The sequence below is a fragment of the Piliocolobus tephrosceles genome, chromosome 9, assembly GCF_002776525.5.
Source record: "Piliocolobus tephrosceles isolate RC106 chromosome 9, ASM277652v3, whole genome shotgun sequence".
NCBI classification, from domain to species: Eukaryota; Metazoa; Chordata; class Mammalia; order Primates; family Cercopithecidae; genus Piliocolobus; species Piliocolobus tephrosceles.
In genome coordinates, this window is record NC_045442.1 from 61,664,646 (window position 1) to 61,680,987 (window position 16,342).

A 16,342-nucleotide genomic window follows, 5' to 3' on the forward strand; every position below is an offset into this window, starting at 1 on the left:
AGTTTCTGGAGAGCACAGTTAGAAATCTCTTTCTATTCTTCAGATCAGCGTCTACTTTATAACTCAAACAATAGAACTCTCATATATTTTCGTAAATAGCTTTACATTTCATAGCTTAAAGTTGAAATAAAAACGTGCATCCGTGACCCTAACTAGGAGAAAGTAATATTCAAAACCAAGAGTGGCATCTGACATTGTCCACTTTGAGACTGAGTTTGGTTTTTGTATTTTTAAATCAGGCAAGATGGTAATCTGTTAGCCTAAGAATATCTATACTTATATGTTCAAACTGTGGAATAATTATTTCTTATAATGACTGTCTAGCAGACTAGAACAACTAGGGGGCACTGTGGAAAGTTAAGAAAAATTGTATTAGTTGAGGAATATGCGGCTATTAATTAGTGTGTGTGTTTGTGTTTGTGTCTATATAAATGCTTGTAACTGTGTGGATGTGTCTGTGCAGATTTTATGTTGTGTGTGTAGATGTGTCTGTGTGCATGATGAGTAAGAAAGGAGAGAAAATAAAGATTTATCGTTAGCTCTGACTTCTTCCTTGCATATCATTTAAACATAACGACAAATAACACTGGAGAGAACACATTTCACCGATATACCTCATAGTTGAATCATCTGTGTCTTTACTTGAATATTGGACAGGTAGAAATTTATAAACAGCTTTAGATGAATTGTATATTATGTTGAATATGTATATTACATAAAATCCAAAGATTTTTCTGATGTCATGTTGTGTGTGTGTTTGTTGGGGTGTGTGGGGTTTTTGTGTGGGGGTGGATAATAATCATTTCTGTTAGGGAGCCATGCAACTTGACCACATGTAGCTAAGTTAAAGATTGGGACTCCCAGCCCAAATTAAAGATTATGGTTTTTTTTGTACAGAAGTAAAAGATTTCACCTCCAAAATGTTAAGAGAAAATGAGTAGATTTTGCAAGCACATACTACTACCTTCTGAATATCATATTTTGAATATTTTAAAATTTTGGGATTGCATTTAAATACCATTTATACATTTGAAATCTGTGTTAAGGATTCATAAAAATATATTGGCAATTTTACTAATTAGAAGTTCTATACACAAATAAGTGAAACCAAAGACATGAGGCTTTTTAAAAATTATTATTATTATAAGAGCATAGATTTGGTTGTCTTTGTTCTATTTTCTGTGCTAAAATTACCAGCCATCTCGAATATGGCATCTATTACATAATTTTTGAATATGCCAAATAGTAAATGGTCAATTTTATTTTATAAAAATATAGCAGTTGTTGAATTTTATATTTTCCATTGTCTGAACATATGCTATTGTTCACCATGTAAGTTTAGAAATGTTAAAAAGACAGTTATAAAAAGTTAAATCTTTAAATAATTACATGCTTTGGAGAGTTTTTTTCCTTTGTGTTCTTTTCTATAGCTTTTAAAGTTTCTTGGATAGAGGACCCCCTATTTACTTCTCGTGGCTCTGATATTTCTTGGACTCATTGCTCTTATAGCATACTCTCTGATACATTGTGGTTTACTTTAAAAAAATTCCAACCATCACTGTATGCTCTGCAAAGTTTTGGTTGTGAAATAAATCCTCTATTTTATTTTACATCCTGAGGCCATAGCTTGTAACTCTGGTGGCAAGGATTTGTTTAGCAATCCTGCCTTAGGGAATGAGCCTTCTCAGATTCAGTATTTGCATGTCCTGTGTCTCTTAAAGGTCTTCACTCCCGTCTATAATCCCAACACTTTGGCAGGCAGGTCCCTTGTCTCTTAAAGGGCTTCACTCACGCCTATAATCCCAACATTTTGTGAGGCCAAGGTGGGTGGATCACCTGAGGTCAGGAGCTCGAGACCAGCCTGGCCAACGTAGTGAAACCCCGTTTCTACTAAAAATACCAAAATTAGCCAGGGTAGTGGCATGCACCTGCAGTCCCAGCTACTCAGGAGGCTGAGGCAGCAGAATAGCTTGAACTTGGGAGGCGGAGTGAGCCGAGACAGCACCACTGCAGTCCAGCCTGGGCGACAGAGCAAGACTATGTCTCAAAAAAAGAAAGAAAGAAAAGATTATTGGCAAAATGAAGGTTAGATGCAAGGTTTGCTAAGTGTTTTGAAGTTACAAACTGCTTTTTGGGTTTTGAGAACTATTTGACTTGCTGGCTTCACAGTTGATGAGGCCTAAAGACATGTGGCACTAACTACGCCCCTAACTAAGAAGGCACGCCTTGGCTGCAGTTAGCACACGATTAAAGCAACTTTCCAAGTTTTACCTTAAAGTTCAAAATTGCTAGGAGTTGAAACTACTCGAAATATATTTACATGCAAGGTGAGTAAGAATAGTAAAATGTGTTTTTTAATAAAAGGTTTTAAGAAGGCATGGAAATGTAAACTTCTGCCTGGGGTTAAAGAATTGTTTTGAGTTAAATTAGGAAAAAGCTGAAGGTTCAAAGAAGTGCTGGGAGAACTGTGGAAATTAATCTTGCAGAAGAGGTTCTCTGTGTGAACATACTGACTAGATTCAGCAAAGGGTATTATTTGGTTTTTCTGTAAATTGAAATAAAAGCATAACAAGATTTTCCTCAGGTGCTAATCTGCTCTTTGGCACATTTGTAAAGGGTTATAACAGGTTTTTGCTTCTTTAAAATTTCTGAGTCATGATTTTGGCAAAATAAATAACTTAGGGTAATCTGGAATTCTATTTCATTGTATCAAGTTCTTTAAACCTCAAACATTTAGCAGCCTTCCCAAAATCAAACCTCAGTTTCAAAATTGTCTTCCCTGGCACCTGACTTTTCAAATATGTCAGAGAGCTCCTGAAGTGTCCAGAAAAGAGAGGTAAACAGGAATATTTGACATGCTTAGGTCCATGGGATTGCAAAAATTATGCTCAATCTTCTTTAGGTTATATCTTGGTGAATAATCCTAATATATGTTTCAAAATTTTATGGGATTTCTAGAATTCCAATGGCTGAGTATATGCTATCAATCATAATTAAGGTTGTTATGTTAAGTTATTGTAATCCACGGAGATAACAAAACTTCAATCGTGTTTCTAACTGTAACTACCCTGGACATTTTGGTGTTCACAGACAATTGTTGTCTTGTTTTAATCCTTTTCAAAGATGATTTATAACAAGCTATAGAACTTCAACAGGTGCTCTCAAACACAGGTTTCTGATAACTTTGGAAATTGTAACATTAGAATAAAGGAAAATGTACAGGGCTCACAAGAAGCTGAAATGCTCACGAATATCAAACAAAACTAGAGTTAACTAAATGGACTGAACTCAGGAAACTGAAATCAGGCTGGAAGCGATGGCTCACACTTTTAATCCTAGCACTTTGGGAGGCCGAGGCAGGTGGATCACCTGAGGTCAGGAGTTCAAGACCAGCCTGACCAACATAGCGAAACCTTGTTTCTACTAAATGCAAAAAATAAAAAGGAAAAAAAAAATAGCCAGGCATGCTGGCACATGCCTATAATCCCAGCTACTTGGGAGGCTGAGGCAGGAGAATCACTTGAACCCAGGAAGCAGAGATTACAGTGAGCTAAGATCAAACCTTTGTACTCCAGTCTAGGTGATAAGAGTGAAGCCCCGTCTCAAAAAAAAAAAAAAAAAAAAGCTGAACAAATCTTTTTAACCTTTGCTTGGAATATTGCTGATCCATGTTTTGTTTTTCAGAGTCAAAGAAACTTTTTTTTTTTTTTTTTTTAATACATGGGTTGAAGTTCATTTATTTCCACATGGATATCCAATTGTCCCTAGCACAATTCGTTGAAAAGACTATTATTTCTTCATTGGACTGTCTTGGCACCTTTGTTAAAAATTGACTGAATGTGTGTGGGTCTATTTCTCAACTATCTTATTTCATTTAACAATCTTTCTCTCCTTTTGTCAATGACATTTTATATTGACTACTATAGCTCTTTAATGAGTCTTTAAATCAAGTGGTATGAATCCTCCAACTTTTTTTTTTCAAAACTTTTTTGGCTATTCTAGGTCCTTCTCACTTCCATATAACTTTTAGAATTCGTTTGTCAATTTCTTTAAAAAAAAAAAAAAAAAAAAAAGTCTGTTTCTGTTTGGATTTTTTTTTTTTTTTTTTTTTTTTGAGATGGAGTTTCACTCTTCTCACCCAGGCTGGAGTGCAGGGCCATGATCTCAGTTCACTGCAACCTCTGCCTCTTGGATTCAAGCGATTCTCATGCCTCAGCCTCCCGAGTAGCCAGGATTACAGGCATACACCACCACACCTGGCTAATTTTTGGATTTTTAGTAGAGACAGGGTTTCACCATGTCGGCCAGGCTGGTCGCCAACTCCTGACCTCGAGTGATCCATCCGCCTCGGCCTCCCAAAGTGATGGGATTCAGGCGTGAGTCGCCGTGCCTGGCCCTGTTTGGATTCTGAGTGAAGATGAAGCCTATAAATCAATTTGGGAAGACTTGACATCTTAATAATATTGAGTCTTCCGACCCATAATATGGAATATCTCTGCATTTATTTAGATTTTCCTTCATTTCTCTCAGCAATGGTTTAGTTTTCAGTGTAAAGATCTTTATAGCATTTTATATCTGTTTCTAAGCTTTTCATGTTCTTGGTACTACCATAGATAAGTGTTGTTTTAAAATTTCATTTTGCAATACTTATTCCTAGTATATAGTAGTAAAATTAAATTTTTTATATTACCATTGCATCCTGCAACCTTCCTAAATTCTCTTATGAATCCTAGTCATTTTTCTAATCGATTCCTTAGGAATTTCTACATACATGATCATGTTGCCTGAAAATACAGTTTTATTTCTTCCTTCCTGAACTGTATGCCTTTTTCTTTTTTTTTTTTACTTTTTTTTTATTTTTTTTTTTATTTATTTATTTATTTATTTATTTATTTATTTTATTATACTTTAAGTTCTAGGGTACATGTGCATAACGTGAAACTTTGAACTATTTATGGTCTTTAATAATTAAGTAAGGTAGGCGGGGCGCAGTGGCTCACGCCTGTAATCCCAGCACTTTGGGAGGCTGAGGTGGGTGGATCATGAGGTCAGGAGATCGAGACCATCCTGGCTAACATGGTGAAACCCCGTCTCTACTAAAAATACAAAAAAATTAGCCAGGCGTGGTGGTGGACACCTGTAGTCCCAGCTACTCCGGAGGCTGAGGTAGGAGAATGACGTGAACCCCGGAGGTGGAGCTTTCAGTGAGCTGAGATCATACCATTGCACTCCAGCCTGGGCAACAGAGTGAGACACCATCTCAAAATAATAATAATAATAATAATAATAATAATAATAATAATAATAATTAAGTAAGGTATACTCCTGTGATCAAGACTTGGAGCATGTTTGTTTTTCCCTGCCTGGCTGCTCTAGAAACTGGAAACTATTGGTGAATATTCTTATGGCAATATAGTTGTTTGCATAAGTGCAATAAGAGTCCATTTTCAATGGCAGAATTCTTTTCTCACTCTTTTCATTGTTTAATAATTATTATAGCAATAATAATAAATACCAATTATTACATGAACTTTCTGCATGTCTATGTTCTTTTTGTGTTTTCTTATAGGAACACAAGACATATTGGATTATGACCCACACTAATGATCTTATTTTACCTTTTTAAATATCCTATCTCCAAATACAGTCGTATTTTGAAGTACTGGGAGTTAGGATTTCAACATAGGATTTTGAAGGGGCACAGTTCAGTCTGTAACAGTGGTTAAAAACCCAAGCTCAGAAACCACATTTTCTTTGCACAAATCTCAGTTATGCAGATTAGGAGATATGAGACCTTGGCAAACTTGCCAAGACCTTGGTGACACTCTTTACGTCTTCTTGTTCTCATCTTTAAAATGAGAGGTAAAAAAGGATTAAAAATTATTACATAAAAGCAAAAGACTTAGGATGATGATGACACACTGAGAACTCAATATATGTTAGCTATTAGTATTTTTTATCTCAATAAATTCAATTGCTATAACTCTAAGTCCTCATCTTGCTACTGTGAAATTGCCCTTCTCTTCACTCAAGGTCACCCATCAAAGGGTAGATAGTCTCATTACAATACTTACTTCTATATTTCCTTTCCGATTGATCAGTTCGGCCTCTTTATTGACGCTGGGATTTATATACATTGACTTAAGAATGGAGAAACTACAAGCAGAATTAGAGGCTGTTTTTAAATTAATGAGTCCTTCCACTTACACAATCACACTGAAGATTAGTTGTTGATTTATGAGATACCCTCAGCTTGTATCTTGTGCCACATCCAAATCATTGCCAATTTATTTCCAGAAGGAGGATCAGTACCATTATCTGCTCAGTATCTCTCATTTCAAGCACCTCTCAGAGAGAGAACTGAAACATCTTTATCATTACCAGAAGTAAAGCTAAAGCAAAAAGCTATTCTCTGAAGTCTGCTGGGGGGATGAAACTTCTCAAAAAAATACATCTCTGGGAGATGGGAGAGAACCTTTTTCACACCTTCCCTGAGAGAAGCAAAAGGGATGTGGGAAAGGGAGCATTCTCTTCTGCTAGGATAACATACTCCTCCTATAGTAATCCCACACCACTGAGGGCCTAAGTTCTCAGTGCTTCCGCTCTTTATTTCATCTAGACAGCCATTATTCTTTTCTTTTTTTCTTTTGGAACAGAGTTTCGCTTTTGTTATCCAGGCTGGAGTGCAATGGCACGAACTCTGCTTACTGCAACTTCCACCTCCCAAGTTCAAGCGATTCTCCTGCCTCAGCCTCCTGAGTACCTGGGATTACAGGCGCCTGCTACCACACCTGGATAATTTTTTGTATTTTTAGTAGAGATGGGGTTTCACCATGCTGGTCGGGCTGGTTTCGAACTGCTGACCTCAAGTCATCCACCTGCCTTGGCCTCCCAAAGTGCTGGGATTACAGGCATAAGTCACCATGCCTGGCCAACAGCTATTATTTTTATACACACCCACAGATCTAAAGAAGTTAGGTTGAAGTTTTTGTGCCATATGCTACACTTGAGACCAGCCCCATTGCTCCACTTTCCCTATGATAGGAATGTCAATTTTTATCCAAGCCTTCACTCCAAACTCATCCTCTGATGCCTAATTAGTTCTTCCTTGTAGAGCCCTGTTTTCCTTTCTTTACCAAGAAACTCCTTTCCTTTCTTGAACAAGTTAGAATCTGGTCCCATTCATCAGAGCTATTCTGATACTATTGAGTCTATATAGGGAAAGGGTTAAAGCTTGTATTCTTTAATTACCCAGGAAAGGTTGCATGCACTATCACCAGCAGCTGTCAGGTACAATACAGCTTCTGGCATGCGTTGGGAGGTGGAGGGTAGGGGGGATTATTGAAGCCTTTGTCAAAACAAAAACTTACGTTTTACTGAAGATGCAAATTTAGTCAGTAAAGGGAGGGATACAAAATTCTCTCCCCATCTGCTCTTGGTTGATATGTTACTAAGCTTGGAAAAATTAGATGATTTTTTTAACCAGTGGTTTCCCCCCATTTTGTAATCATCTGTCTTATAAACCAATAGTTTTATAGGGACATATTTTTAACTGCATGGAAATAAGAATATGTATATACATATGTATATGTATATAATGAATTCGTTTTATGTGCAAAGTTTAACAGAAGTCATAATATTAAGAAATACAAAAGATTTGGAAAGAATCTAAATTAAGAAGAGAAAATAAATAATAAGAAGTGAAACTGTAGGATAGCAAAAAGAAATAAATATGTGGTACTTCAGACTTCAGAATTAATTAATTCATTTTCAATACTTTTTAACAAAATAATTGTTTTATCTACCATTGATTTAGAATTTGCTAGGAGCCGGGCATTTCTCTAAATTTGTTTATATTATTATAAATCTTTATAAGTATAATATAAAAATTACTATGTTTATTTTACTATATTTTAAATAATTTATTTATAAATTCATTACATTTATTTTAAAGATAATGAAAGTGAGGAAGTCACAGAGAGATTAACTTTATCACACATAGCTAGTTAGTTGTAGAGCCATGGTATGAATCCAAATCTACCAAATTCCAATTCTCTAAATTTTTTTCTAAGTTGTTTTATGTTTAAGCTGTAGTTCTTAGTAATATATTTCTATTTAGTGTAAATTTTTAACACAGCAATATACTATCTTTTTTGTGTTATTGTTAATAAAATTATATGGTCTTCAAAAAATGTTTAAATATTTTTCAAAGCTTTTTTAAATATACACATATAATCATTAAATTTACTTGTGATTTATGTGGCACAAAGACAGGAAAGCATGTATATGACAACAGGTAAAAGAATAACAAATCTAAAAATATAATAATGGCAAGAAATTAAATGAATTCAGAGGATATCATTTTATACTTAAAAAATCAAGAATTAAAGTTTTGCAATATAGAAAAAGAAAGACATATAATACAAAGGCTAATGAAGAGGAAGACGATTGATAGAAAAATAAAAATGATGTTGAAAAATAAAAATGATATCAGAAATAAAATACTATTGTAAATTAACAATTAGAGCAACACCAGTATTATCTTATCGCACTGAAATTATAGAGAAAAAATTTATAGTACCCAGTTTCAACAAAGGGAGAGGAGAGCAAGCTCTTAACATTCGCAAAAGTACAGGAGGAAACAATAAATATATAAAAATGGTTATATTAATGAATGATCATAGAGAGAAGATATCAGAAAGCCAACAAAGATATGATTGGTGTCCTTGATATAGAAATCAGAAAAGGAGAAAAAGAAGCCACATTCATTCTTATTTCTTTCAGCCTTAGGAACAAGTTAATTTGAAAATGTAAAGATGATTATATTAAAAGATAAAGAAATATCAAAGTCACTTTGATATAAAGAAATATCAAAGACCTATAAGTAGGTCCACATTGAGATATATATTGGCAATTTCAAGCAAAAAAAGAAAATGAAAAACCTATGTAAGAAAAATGAGGACAGATTCAGATGTGTTCTACCACATAAAATGCCAGAAGAAAATGAAATAATCTCTTATTTCATTAAGAGAATTAAGGAGGAAATGATTGTGACAAAAGACACACTAGCCAGCAAAGATTTTTCACATATAAAGATAAAAAGCACATCAAAACAAGTATTTTTTCATGTTTAAAGCAATATTGCATGTATGAAGCAAAAACGAGTGATCATAAAAACACATAACATTTAAATACTCTTTTAAGAAACATAACAATGTGCAATGAGATGCACATCAAGATAAAGTATTCCAAAACAAGAAAGCCAAACACAGACGGTGTCACAGTTGACACTGAGACTATCGAAACATAAAATAAAACTACTTTTTGCAAGAGCACCTATATAATGCAACATATTACTATTAATGAAAAATATGTAACATAAAAGGTAAAACAAGATTAAGAAGTGTCTAAAATCCTAGACTATTCCAAAAAAACAATGGTAAAGATGCTAAAGTTTCGTATTTGAGATGAACTAATTTATTCATAATATACATGTACATAAACATGTATATGGAAGTCAGTATATACTATTTCATGCTTTGAGCTTATAATTAGATAAATATGTAAAATATATCATTGCTATTTTTGTTTTTAATACAAATTTAACAAATAGAATAATTAGAAAGAGAATGCATAGCTCAACAAAGAGTAGTGAAACAAATCAAAATTACAAAAACTCTAAGAAATAGGGGAGAGAGACATATTTCATCAAATAAAAGACAGGGAAAGAAAAAAACGAAAGAACACAAAATATGGGAAAAAAAAGGATTACAGTTCTGAATTACTAAATTCTGCATTAAGAGAAAGTGATCCTCAAATTTAATGAAAACCAAATATATTTATTTGAATTCTATAAGAAGTGCAATCAAAACAACATTATAAAATGGACACAAACATTGTATTATGATTTATTTGTTAAAAACAATAGTGTCAAAATATAGAATAAAATTTTTTTCATCTTTTTTACATGAAAGATGTAAAAAAAGACATATATACCTAATTCTTGATCATTAAGTAATCAAAAATAAGTATTCTGAAAACAAATATTATCATTATAATGTTGTATTGATTTAATTAAGATGTGTCTAAATCCATAATAGGAAAATAAAAATCTTAAATTTTACCCTCAAAAGTTATACCATATGTAATATTACTGGGTCATTTATTAGGGCAAAACTTTCTTGTATATAAAGTTTCTTGTATATAAACTTTCTTGTATATTATTATCAGTTATTCTGTGGTATTAGAAATATATACATCTAGCTATTTAACCAAAATTTTAAACAATAAAGGAATTATTGAATAATTAACCTTTAAGCTATTTATTCTAAATAAATTGAATTTTTGAGCAAAGACATATGTAAAAAGAGTACTGCTATATTATTTTTAGTATAGAAACATGACATGACCTATGCTGTTGAACTGTTTAATAATAATCTACTATAGGTAGAAGAATTGCCATGGCATATCTATACTTCATTATATTGTACATGTTATATACACATTTAAATATAAATGTTTTCTAAAGTAAGATTATATTTAAGTTTACTAAGTATAAATATTTGTTTACTTTGGAGATACGTAAGGTTTCAATTGATTATTTTAACTGCCTTTTGGGGGCTTGTAACATTCCATCATTCTTAGAGAAAAATTCTTACTGATGGCAATCTCTAAGATAATATAATATAAATAAAAAATATTTGTAGAATGCAACAACAGAAACATTTCTTGAAGAGTTTTATTAAATACTAGACCTCATTTTGGTTATATAATCTGTATAACTTCTCCAGAACTTTCAGATCTCAAGTAAATTAAATGCTGAAGTCAAATAAAACTGGCTCCATAATGATAACAGTCAGATATCAGGTACAGATTACCTGCCCCCTGAAGTCTGTGTTTTACATATTTAACTATAAATTTGAAACTGTTATCATCAAAAGGTTTATTTTAATAGCTATCTCTGCCTATTTGTATATTCTCTATAAACATATCTTTATTTTTAATTGACAAATAAAATTTATATATATTTATGGGGTACAGTGTACACCTTAATGTATATGTTGTGAAATGGCTAAATCAAGCTATTTAATATATACATTATCTCAGATACTTATCTTTTTTTGTGGTATGAACACTTGACATCTACACTTTTCAGCAATTTCCAAGAATACAATATATTGTTATTAACCACAGTCACCATGAAGTACAGTAGATCACTTGAACTTGTTCCTCCTGACTAACTGAAATGTGTCCTCTAAGCAACATCTCACCAGTTCTTCCAGCCCCCAGCCTTTGGTAACAACCATTTTACTCTCTGTTTCTATGAGTTTTATGTTTTTAGATTCCATGTAAATCTCTTCCATGAAAGAGATCATATAGTATTTGGCTTTCTGTGCCTAGCTTATATGTTTAAAAAATATCTTGAGTTTTTTTACTTTGATTTAAATAAGTATTAAACATACTCCCAACATTCTGATAATTCCTTCACCCTCTTTTAAAGTTGAATTGTCATGCTGTGGAATAGTTACTTTGTGATTGTCTATTCCCACTCTTTTCTCTCTAGTTTTATACATCTTTTCCTATGTTATCTATGACCTACTTAAGAAAACAAATGATTCCATTGTACTACTAGGTTTGTAAAGTGTTTTATTCGTTTAAAGAAGCTTTTAGTGAATACCTACTATATGTCACGTATACTGAGGGTGCAAAAATAGGTCAAACATGGATTTGCTCTTAAGGACATTACATATATGTCATCATTTATATCTAACATTCCTGTTTTAAATTGCAAATCTTTGCCATTAGGTCTATAACAGAAGTCCATCATCGAGCTGTGGTAGCATAGAAATGGAGGGATTAATAACTCCTTCAGACAAAATCATCAAACAATTCAGGTAAAGCTGCACTAAGAAAACATCTAATAGCAATTTTAAAGAACATTTTAAATCTAACAAATGGTCATGTGGAGAGATAAAAGTGTACAGAAAAGAGGGAGAGAAGAGAGAACTAATGTTTATTTAAGGCCTGTGATGTGTAAGACACTACGCTAAGTGCTTTATATGGGTTATTACATGACAATAGGTAAGTAGTTTGACTTTTATTGTTGTAAGCAGGAGAGTGATATTATCCAATACATATTTTATAAGGATTAGTCTTGATGTTGTAATGTAGAGGGTAAGTATGCAACCAGGAAAACCAATTACAGGCTATCATATTTCAGGGGAGAGATGATGGCAGCCTGAACAAGGATGGCAATAATGGAGACAGAGACAAAAGGACAGATATGGTATGTGTGCAAATATTATATTTGCATATTTAATGTAAAGTAGAGAGAACTTGGTGATGGATTTATTGTAGTAAGAATTAGGAAAATACATAAATCAAGGCTGCATCTTAGTATTTGTTTTTGCAACTGTGGGTATAATATTACTAATTACCAAGAGGAGAAGCGCAAAGAAATTAAACAATCTGGGGGGATACTGTGAACAGGGGAGAATGAGAAGACAGGAAAAATTAATAGCTCTATATGGACATGTTTAGTTTGAGATGACTATTTGGGCATTCATGTAAGTCGAGAAGGAAGCTGTAGGCAAGTAAAGGACTTGGAATACCTTGGGAGAGAATTTAGAACTAGCAAGAGATAGCATAGAAGAAGGCAAAAGTTGGGCCAGGTGCAGTGGCTCGTGCTTATAATCCCAGCACTTTGGGAGGCCGAGGCAGGAGGATTGCTTGAGCCCAGGAGTTTGTGACCAGCCTGAGCAACTAGCAAGACCCCCATTGCTACATTTTTGTTTTAAATTAGCCAGGTGGGGTGCTACATGCCTTTGGTTCCAGTTGAGTGGGAGGCTGAGGAGGTAGAATTGCTTGAGCCCAGGAGGTTGAGGCTGTGGTGAGCCATTGTTGTGCCATTGCAATCCAGCCTGGGCAGCAGCTAGATCCTGCCTCAAAATATATATATATAATAATAATAAAAGAAGACAAAAATCAAAAGAATGATATATCAAAAGAGCAGAGTGTTTGAAGAGAAAATGATCAAGAATGTTGTTTACTGCTGAGTGAATGGGAACAACATAATAGGAGCTATAACTATTCCTGTGCAAATCTGTTCCATCTTTACAAGGTGGTTTCCTGATTTCAGTCTTTGATACGTGATGCAGAATCAAGGCAACAAGTACTCCAGACAGCTGTGCCTTTTACACACTTAATCACTATACCTTTGCAACATTTTATTCTGGGCTTTGAAAATGTTAGATTTTTCTGGACTTTGAAAATGTTGGATTTTTGGTGTTGAGATGAAATATTGAATGTGCTTGTATTATCTAAATTTATTGCCAGAAAGCAATTTGCTCAGGTGAACATTCTGCATTATCACAGTATACATGAATAGGTGAATGAATGAAAGAATGAAGGAATGGATAAATAAATGAATTTGAATAAAATTAAAAAGGCTTAAATGTTTCATATGTAAAATCAATAGCAGCAGGAAGCAGACAAATCCTAGGCAGACGGGGGCAGTGAAACCCAACCTTCAAGCTGAAGACAATTTGAAGCCTGGCTACAAGTCCCAGATAAATCCACAGACTAGGTTGAGAACCTCTCTTCCCATTTGGTGCACTTTCCTCTGATTGATCTCCACCCTTCACCTATTTTACAAATTCCCACTCTTCACTAATTGATTTTTTACACTGTCATGCCCACCTTTAGAGGTACCTTTGTTTTAACCTTTTTTTGGCATACTTACAAACTATTCAGCATGCACTCCCCCACTCTGAGTCCATAAAAGCCCTAGACTCCGCCACATGTTGGGATTACCTGCATTTGGATGGTGGAAGGACTACCTGCTTTTGGGTGATAGACCACCCCACTTCGAGTCCACTCTCTGCTGAAAGCTGTTATGTCCCTCAGTAAAACTCCTCTCTGTCCTTCTCACCCTTCAGTTGTCAGCATAACCTCATTCTTCTTGGACACAGGACAAGAATTCAGGATGCACTGAATGCAGGTATAAGAAAGGCTGTAACACTGTGGCCCTTAGCCTTCCACTAGCACTGGGCAGCCACCTTACACAATGAGAAGCAAGAGTGGGGCTGGGTCAGTCCCAGAGCCATGGGCCTGAGCAGGGCAGCAGGACAGAACAATCTGTAACACAGCTGGGCAAGGGCTCACCTGGCCCAGCTGTAGGCTGAGCACGGGATCTGTCTGGGGTGCATGCCAAGTGCAATCCGCATGGTTGAGTGGGCCAGGTACCTCCACCTAGGAGCCCAGGACCGAGCAGAGCCCAGATGGGGGTGTTGCCAGCAGTGGAAGTCTCTGGCTGGCAAAGCAGCACTGAAAGTCCACAGCTTAAAATACTAATATAGTACCAGAAGAAAAAATCCTATGTCAAAATAATTTAATGTTTAAACTGTTACTATGATATTCTTAGTTTTTGTGTAAAGAAAAATGGAATACAGAAGGTTAGAGGTTCACCTCCATAGAAATAGTAAGCTGAAGAAGCAGAATTTAAACTCAGATTTTCTAATTTGAAATGTTGTAATACACTGTAACTATCTCAATAGTAGCAAAGAAAGCTACAAATGTATGAAAATTCTACTGCTATTTCAATAAGTTTAAAAATAAATGTTTCAACAATTTAAAAATAAATTAAGTTGAAGCTATTGTTAAGTAAAACATACATGGAAGACACAGCTTCACACACGCATACACATCTCAATCTTGTGCTTAATTCATTAGTACTGAACTAAATATTGTTTGTCATATCACAGCATTTTACTTTTGTTTCAAACGCATTGTCTTTTTTGCAACTCAAAAATAAAACAAATTTATTGACTACTTTTACACATATTTGTTTAGTGATAACCTTTTGAAGGTTTGAAAACATCCTGAGATTTTACCTTCTATCTTATTCTTTTAAAATAAATAGTGCTTCCTCTAAGAAAATGTGAAGACTAAATTTTTATTCACTGAAATATATGCTTATTCTTGTATATGTGGTCTTGGATAGTTTGAAATCAATGCTTCTATTACAAAAAATAGGAAATGAAACAGAGAAGAGTTGTAGGAAAGAGATTAATTATGTCTTATGGATATGCTAAAAAATAAGTATATACAAGGGATATAAAGTAAATGTTGTCTTATTGATGGTTACAGATATAGGGCTGGAAATTGGGAGATATTTAAAGGCTCTTGGTAGACAAGTGAGTTACAAACATGTATGTAGTAGCTGAAATGGGTTTATTGAGAAAACATGAACCATTGATAATATATTGGAGACTTTTTATTTTTGTAGAATGAAAGTATATAAACATCTAGGGAAATAAACAGGAAGGTTTTGAGATTTTGAAAACAAACTAAGACACTAAGGGACAAAGAATAAGAAATAGCAAGTAGTCCACAGCTTAAAATACTAATACAGTACAAGAGGAAATTAGTTATTACCCATGAGTAGCATTTATTGTGGCCTTGTATGAGGCATATGCTGTTCTAGCCTCTGGGAGTATGATAATGTTTAATTTTTGGCCATTTGCCTTCATGAATTTAAAGATTAAGAGAAAAAAACAGACCCTATACCATAACTACAATGCGATTTGCTGAGAGCTAAAATAGAAGGTGCTTTAGAGGTGCCTTTAGAGAAGCACTGTGACAGAGACTGACCTTTCTTTTTCCAGGAACAAAGACAAGCTCCATTTCCCAATCCCTTTGCAATCTGCATTGAACCATGAGTCAAGTTCTTGATAAAGGAGTGAAAATGATAAGTCTAAAGCAATGAAAAGCTGCTGTATTGACTGCACATGCCTTCATTTCTTCTACCCTGCTTCTTTCATGCCTGCTCATCTGAATGACACCAGGATGACATTTAAGGCACACCTGAAGATGGGGAAAACCACAGCACAGAGTAAGACTGGGCCCTTGAATCAATAAATCAAGGAGAACTACTCAAGAGAACAAAACCACCAGCAATATCCACCTGTATTTGTCTTCATAAGTGAGTAAAAAAGTATTCACATATCATTGAGATTCAAGATTTCAGTTGTTATGCCAGAATAGCCTATCCTAGATGAGATTTTCATGTTGGAAACAGGTTACTGGATCTGGAAAGTATTGGATCAGAAAGCATTGAGTGAACAGTTCTCATAGGTAGAAAAATTTAGATTTTAAAGAATATGTTTGTTTAGATTGTTCAATATATGCATTTCTATAAATGTGTATTAGGGATGTCAATGTGGTTAAAGTAGAAAAATATTTTTACAATCCTGCTGTGAAACAAAGAAGGGAGATAACTTGGAAACTTGGTAGGGAGCAGGGAAATTCAAAAGAAATGGCAGAAGCATGGGCATACAGGGAT

General features: G+C 34.3%; 1 long non-coding RNA gene across 1 annotated transcript in view; it reads left to right on the forward strand.

Annotated features, from left to right (window-relative positions):
* Positions 1 to 15,958, forward strand: part of LOC111537951 — a 28,527-nt gene extending 12,569 nt beyond the window's left edge. The window contains exons 2-3 of the long non-coding RNA XR_002730160.1: positions 11,806 to 11,894; positions 15,666 to 15,958. This is a non-coding gene — a long non-coding RNA (uncharacterized LOC111537951). The remainder of the gene's footprint in view (positions 1 to 11,805; positions 11,895 to 15,665) is intronic.
* The last annotated feature ends 384 nt before the right edge of the window (positions 15,959 to 16,342 follow it).